Source organism: Microcebus murinus, chromosome 5, assembly GCF_040939455.1.
Source record: "Microcebus murinus isolate Inina chromosome 5, M.murinus_Inina_mat1.0, whole genome shotgun sequence".
In the NCBI taxonomy this organism is placed as follows: Eukaryota; Metazoa; Chordata; class Mammalia; order Primates; family Cheirogaleidae; genus Microcebus; species Microcebus murinus.
In genome coordinates, this window is record NC_134108.1 from 98,758,666 (window position 1) to 98,767,073 (window position 8,408).

General features: G+C 38.1%; 1 protein-coding gene across 1 annotated transcript in view; it reads left to right on the plus strand.

Moving 5' to 3' along the window:
* RCAN2 (regulator of calcineurin 2) overlaps positions 1-8,408 on the plus strand; it is a 263,983-nt gene that overhangs the window by 120,122 nt on the left and 135,453 nt on the right. The window lies entirely within an intron of this gene.

Here is an 8,408-nt window from a genome sequence, read left to right on the forward strand (position 1 = left end):
TGTGGAAGAACAAAGTTCTAAGAGGGCAGGGAGTTTAGACTAGAACTCACAAGGGCAGAGTGCTCTAACCTCTTGGCCAGGTAGAAACTGAGGCCAGTTAACAGCTGTTAACAGCAGGCCCAGGATAACCCATCCCTGTGCAGCTACAGTGGTCTTCCACAGTGGTCTTCCACGGCGGCCAAGCAGAGCCACAGCAGTGTTCTCCAAGCCCTCTGGACTGCTTGCTATCAGGCTGTGGGACACCCTATCCTTCAAGGGTTCCAAGTGTTGGTCATTCCTTTTGGTTTGGAAAGATGGCAGACTGGAGGAGGTGAAAGGAAAAGCCAGTGGAAAAGTGACCAGCTGCTCTTGCCTTTAGAAAACAAAAGATTCATCGTTTTTTTTCCAATTTTGATCTGCACAGCGTGAATGACTTAAAACTATTTCTAAGAACTGAGTTTCATGTCAGTGACTTTTATCATTTATTTTGATGCATTGCTACCTTTAGAAGCATTTCTTATCTAAGCCTTAAATGAATATATGAAATTGCAGATGTCCTGCAATCGCAAATGTAGCAAACTAGTGCAGTCGTGTGCTGCATAACAATGCTCCTGTCAACAGCAGACAGCATGTACAATGGTGGTCCCATAGTATTTTGGCAGAACTGAAAAATTCTTATTTCCTAGTGATGGCATTGTCATCCTAGTGTTATAACACAAGGCACTACTCATGTATTTATGATGCTGGTATAAACAAACCTACTGCACTGCCAGCTGTATAAAAAAGTATAGCACAGAAAATATGTATAGCATGTAATACTTGGTAATAAATGACTAGGTTACTGGTTTATGTATTTATTGTATTATACTTTTAATCATTGTTTTAAAGTATATTCCTTCTACTTATATAAAAAAAAAGATTAACTGTATAACAGTCTCAGGCAGCAGGCAGGTCCTTCAAGTGATATTACAGAAGAAGGCATTGTTATCATTCATAGGAGATGACAGGTCCATGCGTGTCACTGCCCCTCAAAACCTAACAGTGGGACAAGATGTGGAGGTGGAAGACAGTGATATTGACAATCCTGACCCTGCGTAGGCCTGGGCTAATGTGTGTGCCTGTGTCTCAGTTTTTAAGAAAAAAGGTTGAAAAAGTAAAATAAAAACTTTTAAAAGTACAAATAAGCTTATAGAATAAGAATATAAAGAAAACATTTTGGTACAGCAGTAGTGCAATGTCTTTGTTTTAAGCTGTGTTATGATAAGAGTTTTAAAAAATTTTACAAAGTTAAAAAGTTTATAAGATTAAAAAGTTTTAGTAAGCTAATTTATTATTGAAGAAGGAAAAATATTTTTTAATAAATTTAGTGTAGCCTATATACATAATAGAGAGCCAGAAGTGTTTATGAAGCTTTCAGTAGTGTACAGAAGTGTCCTAGGCTTATTCACTCACCACTCACTCACTGACTTGCTCAGAGCACTTCCAGTCCTGCAAGCTCCATTCATGGTAAGTGCTCCCTACAGGTGTACAATTTTTTTATCTTTTATACTGTATTTTTACTATATTAAACTATGTTTAGGTACACAACTGGTTACCATCATTTAGCTACAGATACCATAGTGTTTTAATTGCCTGCAGTATTCAGGACAGTAACATACTGCACGGGTTCATAGCCTAGGAGCGATAGGCTGTTATATCATATAGCCTAGACGTGTAGGGGGCTGTACCATCGAGGTTTGTGTAAGTATGCTCTGTGATGTTTGCACAAGGACAAAATGCCTAATGAGACATTTCTCAGAACACACCCCATTCTTAAGCAGTGCATGACTGCATGTTTAATTCTGGTGGGGGAGGGCATTTTTGCATTTTTGTGTATTTTTGTGTATTTTTGTGACTTGCCTAAGCAGATCTGTAGAATGAGGGCTTGAAAGCTCATCATGCAGAGTCAGTTGCTTGGGCATATGCTACCAGAAAGGCATCAATAGTATAGTGCAACAGTGAGGCACGTGGAGCTATTATTATCTAAAATTTTAAAATCGAAACACCATAGACATTTTTGAGAAAAAGTATGTATAAGAAGTAAACTCTCAGGCACCGCCTGTTTTTGTACATCAAGTTTTATTGGAACAGAGACTCACCCATTCATTTATCTACTATCTATGGCTGCCTTTAATGGGGAGGTTGAGTAGTTGCCACAGAGACAACATGCTCCACAACACCTAAAATAATTACTGTCTTGCTTTTTACAGAAAAAGTTTGCCAACCCTGGCTCTAGACTGAAAGATAAACAGATCCTAAACGATATAGCTGGCTATCATATGCAATTTAGAGCAAAGAATGGAGAAAAGTTTGTTGGGGCCAGTTGAATTGGAAGAGGAATTTAGGAGAATGCAAACCAAGAAACACTTTTTTTAAATTATAATTTTCCTCACATATATATATTTCAAAATACTAGACTTGCAAATAAATCTTGCCATCCTTGCAAATCAAAATGAAAAATTAAACATAGCATTCAAAGAAAAGTAGGGGAGAAAAACATCAGCATGCATGTAATTTATTTTTATAATCTTAAAATGTGAGATGATGTGTATTTCAAGAATAAGAAAAATTAAATCAAGAATAAAAATCCAAATACTGAGTTTAAAAGATGATATGTAGTTTACCTATTACCTCTGATAAGAGATCCATGAGTATGAAAAAGAAAAGAGTGACTCTCCAACTTGACTGAAAATAATAGGTCAGCATAATTAAATGATCTAACTTGATCTTGAACTGACATTTCAAATTCATCTTAACCAGCCAAGCCTTTGAAGTTCCACCGTGGCATAATTTTAATACTAGGGCTTTCAAGAGCTTTCTAAATAGGCCAACATCTCTTATAATCTTTAGGCTGTCACTGGATATTTAGGATATTTGTTGGGAAGAGCAGGTGTTCTTTTGAACCTTCTCCTTTGAAAAACAAAAACAAAAAACACACAGTAATTCCACCTGATGGTGGAATTCGACAAGCCTAGAATTATCAATGGCTTGTGAAGCAAAATAACCAAGTAGAATGTACTCTTGATGGGACTTTTCAGTCCATTCAGACAGGACTTTTTCATTTCTTCAACCATCTTTAAGCCATAACAAGAATAATTTACATGTCGAGATGGTGGCTTTTCTCCAACTGGGACACTCCCTCGTGATATAAACAGAAGTCCCCTTGCATGTTCTACTTAAATTTGTTATGTATTTCTATAATGATTGGACCATCAGCCAGGAGACATATATCCAAGATGACTAAAAAGAAGAGAGAGAAATTCTTCTAGTGGGTGGGGAGGAGGGCTGATGTTATAGCAAAAAATTATTCATGACACTTGTCAAAGACAGCAAGAAAGATTTTACTCAATGGGTGACTAAAGTGATAGGTACAGGGACCACTGTGGTGAGGTCTTGCAGTTGGGGAGAACAACTGGGCTCAACTCTGAATACACCATGGGGATATTCAGTGGGAATTCATAGCTAAGGAGAAGGGTAGGGGGATACATGGATGGAATTCTGAGAGAAGGAGGAATTCTGGCTAAACTGACCTAACAGGATTCTTGCTTAAAGGCAAGCCAGGAGGATCAGACATGCCTAAGGGGAATGGTGGAAGAAGAATGTCTGGATACTTCAAGCATCTTGAGCTTAGGAATTTTTGCTTGAAAGAATTTTACATTTCTCCAAGTTCAGAAAATAGGAAAGAAAGGAAAGTGGGCTTCCTGGGGCAGTAGTCAAAGGTACAAATTGAGAAGGAAACACGCTGTATTGATTCTGGCTGATTGCTTTGGCTCTGGGAAATAGTTAGAATCCCAGACCCTTGAATCAAATGACCCAAGTTCAAACCCTGGCCTGACGCATTCTAGCTGTATAATCTTGAGCAATTTACTTAAGCCCCCTGCACCTCATTTCTTCATGCATAAACTGGGGACAGTAATAGTACCAACCTGGGATGGTTGTTTTGAAAGTTAAGTGAAATAATACAAGCTTAGCACCTCGCTAGCATAATGCCCAACACAGAGAAAGACACCAATACTGTTAGCATCATCTAAAATAGGCTTATGTATAGCCTGTATTGGGGAGGGGGGGTTTCCTTAAACTGTAGTCAACTGGTTGACTACTAGTCACCCATTAAACAACTAGCTATGTGCAATATATCTGATGACTTACGATTAAAGAAGGAAAGTGAAGAACAATCAAATATGGGGAGCTTAAGGCAGAGAATTTTAGCCCATAAATTGAGATCTTAAATTCTTAGATAAGGAAATAGAAGGAGATCATTAGGAGATATTAATAGTTTCCTATAGAGATTCACCAGGATTTTGTCATGTGCCTGGTAGCAAAAAATTTTTTTAAAATGCTTAATATTCTTACCTGTATTTAGGCAAACCAGCACTGTGGGTGCTGGGCTGGTGGGTTGACAGAGGTGCCTCTCAGGAGCAGATGGGGGGGGGTCTGCCTTCTGAGCCAACGGCCCACCAGCCCAGCACCCACAGCTTAGCTGACAAATCTTTGGAAAAGGAGAAGCTGTAGACAGGAGAAGCTGTAGACACTGAAGAAGCTGACTTTATGGAAGAATATTACACACACACACACACACACACACACACACATTCACATAGCATTGGCAGCAGTGAACAAAAACTCCTGCCTTCATGTAGACACATAGTAATCAGGGAAGTCAGACCAGAAATAAGATAAATGTGTACCATGTAAGATTGTGATAAATGCCAAGGAGAAAAATAAGCCAGGCAAAGGGACAGGAAGTGTCATGGTGGGATAAGGATTGCCATTGTAGGAATGATGGCCAGGGGAGGCTTCTCGGAGAAGGTGACATTTGAGTAAAGACCTGTAGGAGATGGGGAGTGGTTCGTGTGGGTGCTTGCAGACAGAGTGCTCCAGGCAGAGAGAACAAACAGGCTGGAGAGAACCTGGCAGGTTCAAAGAACAGTAAGAAGGCCAGTGTGGCTTGTGCAGAGTGAGCAGGAGGGAGAATGGTACCAGATGAGGTCATTTCTTCCCAGAACCTTGGCATGCCAAGGACTCCAGGGAACATGAGGTCTCCCTGCCCCTGAGGGTTTGGGAAGCATGTGGCGGTAGCACCCTTGGCAGGGGCATCAGAACTCTCTGGGTAGACTCCACCAGCAGTTACCTTCCAGATGGGCATGATGTTGTAGAGATTAATGGGTAGGTTTGTGAGACAACCCCTAGGATCTGAGGCCAAACTGGGTGATGCTGAGCAGACAGTTCACGTTCCCCTAAGCACCTGGGAATGAGAGTCTGGCGTTGGGCTACTCAGTTACCCACAGTCTCGTGAGTGTTGTACAGATTATGCAATTGACTGTTAACCCTGTCTATTAATTTAAAAGATCAGTTTGCCTTTTCAAGCCTGACTTCTTTCCTTTTCTATGTATTTTTGGAAGTGATGTTGAAAAGGCCAGGCCAATTGTGGTTCTAATGTCACAATAAAATCAAGAGGGAAATTTACATTGTGGAGGTGTGATCTGCTCTGGCATGCCACACCTTGGTCCCTCGTCCTTTTGTTTAGTTCTCTGTGAAGGTTAACCAACGTGAAGAGAAGGGTTCATGAAATAAGCCTGTATATACTGTGGGAAAAAATTGTGAAACACTTTGAAATGAACCAAAAAGATGATCGGGTGTCTTCAATGAACACTAGGAGTTGTCTTACATACCCTTCCAGGTTATTCGATTCCATGGGGTCTATAGGTCTTTCTGAGCTATTTTAAGATTCATTGAATTTTTTTTCTGGTACAGATTCAATTTTTCTTTTTACCCTACTATGGAAGAAGCCAGTTTTTTCATGTGTTCATTAACCAAATTCATTTCAACATTCCTAATGGCCTATATTCATGTCTGCTTTTTGGATTCTCCTTTAACTTGGTTTTAATGACTTACTCATTCCCTTATTAATTAATGAGGTAAATAAAACTTATATTTTATGAGAATCATGATTTTACACTTTAAAAATAATTAACTTTTTAACCATACTTTATAGTTATACCTCTATAATCTAAATGATAGAGAAAATCCCCAAAGATAATAAGCAAATCACAAAATTAAAGATAGTCATTTTCCTGCTATACTAAGTCACTCATTTCTGGGGTTCCAGGGGTGAACTCTCAGATATTTTCATAACTAAGAGGATATAAATAATAAATTATAAGTCATACCCATCCTTTCAGCTAAATTTTTGTTCATGTGTCTTTAGAATTTTCTTTTTGCATTTCAGTGTTTTTAATTTATTATCTTAGGTTTTTTTTGTCTCTCTGTGTGTGTGTATGTGTACCAGTCACACAGAATTATCTTAGTTTCTTAATGTGAGCATGGTTTAGCTTTTTTCTTGTAAGAACAATGTGTTGTTAAACTGAAACTCATTTAATTGAAAATTTGAAGGTAGAAATGATGTGCTTCTCTCCAAACTCCCTAAAGATACTAGATCGCTCCAGTATTGTACATTATACTTACTGTCTTCTGCTGAGCCAACTCATACTACCATATGTGATAGAACCTAGATATATGATCTATAATACATGCAAGAAGAAAAAGTCAAATGAACAACACAATCAGACACTGGTAGTGTTCCTCACTACTATAAAAAACATGAATTCTTCACTTCTGCAATTTGGTTCTCATAGCAATTTGAATTTCCTACTCATTCCCACTTTATGCTACTGGATTTCTTTTTCTTAGAGAATTAATTAGTCTCTTGTTTCAAAAAGGCCTAATTCTTATCATGTGCCATTGAATAGAAGGCCAACTCCTCAAAAAGTGTCCATTTTAAAAGTTAGTCTTAATTTCTGCATCACACGATAGGGTTACCAGGTATAATAAATGATTGTTGACAATCTGCATATCATCAATACCTTTTACCCTGATAGGAAGAGTGGGGTTAAAGCAGGCTTCATTGAATTTCCCATTGGTATACATGAGAGAGAGTAGGATACCACGAATACATTTTGGCATAAAGAAATTTATTTCTCCCTTTGAAGAAGGAAATTACTACAAAGTAACTTGTCTTCTCTCTGTGATCATTAAGAAATTATCAGCTGGGTCCATGTGTCATCATTCTGTCTTTCCTAAGATTATTTGGACTTGCCCTCTGGAAGCCAAGTTACAGTTAGAGAAGGAAAAACATATGAAATACAGTTAGAGAAGGAAATGTAGAGCAATGATATAATGAAATTGCTCGTGTAAATATAGGCTCTCGAAAAGGAAATGCTCAACCTCCTGCACAAAGCATTTGTGATAATGTAAGGTTGCCACATCTTTGAAGATTTATTTGGTTTCTCATCCCATTGATCAGCATTTTCTTAAAGTGAATATATGACTTGCCTTATAATGAAGGGGAAATCCTGTGGCATTTACAATTCGCAGAAAATTCTGGTTGGTCCATTTATTTTCTCTAAAATAAATCTGTGTTACTTGGATTCACTCCTCTAGAGGAGAGGAAAAAAGATGATAATTTTTTCCCCTATTTAAGCATAAATGTATTAGTCACTTAGGTTCCAGAAATGGGTGAACATCCGTGGCATATATATTGTCACTGTCCTGAGTTGGGCTCATGGCAAAGGTTGCTTTTCAATCTTGGTGCTGTTTGATGCTAGACCTTAGACTCCTGAACACGTTAGCCTGTATGAATTTAGCAGAGTTGGTTTGGGAGATGAAACCTGTTTCCAATTCCAAGGCTTGAATAAAGATTTAAGTTTCAAATCCCTTGCCTATTGATGTTTTTCTCTGTCTCTTAAAACTTTATCTCTGCTGAAATCCTCCAAACCGTGATGATAGGTGTTTGAAAATATCTAATCCAGCTAAAGCAAAATGACCATGGGATTAACCATAAACCCCTCTTAAGGCACCAACAATATCCCAAATCTTTCTAATCTCTGGAATAAAACCTTTAGCAGCAGGAACTCTATAATAGCAAACAACCTCCTGGCATCACTTCTGCCAAGAAAAATTCAAACTAATCCAAATATCAACAAATCTAGGTGTCACTTCACCCCATGAAAAATCGGCCCCCAGTTCTTGAATAAATCATGCTATAAAAAGTGTTTATTTACCAAACTTAAGAAAAAGATCATTCCCTTTTATTAAGCAGACATGTCATTTTGCTAAACTACAATCTGGATGCATTTTCAGGTTCCCTTGGTGAAGTCAAGAGCCCAAGGCACCATCCACATAACTTCTAACTCGCTTGTCCAATCTGTTATTTCAGATAATAGCAATAGACAAATTAGTTTTTTTCCTAAAGACAAAAAAAAAAAACAAAAAAAAAAACCTGGAGGGTTGAATTTTTATGTTTTACCTGGAGTTGTGGCATTATGGAAACCCAGTGTGAACTGTAAATCAGGGAGCCAGGCTGAAACCTGTAGAACCCTCTATTAATTAAA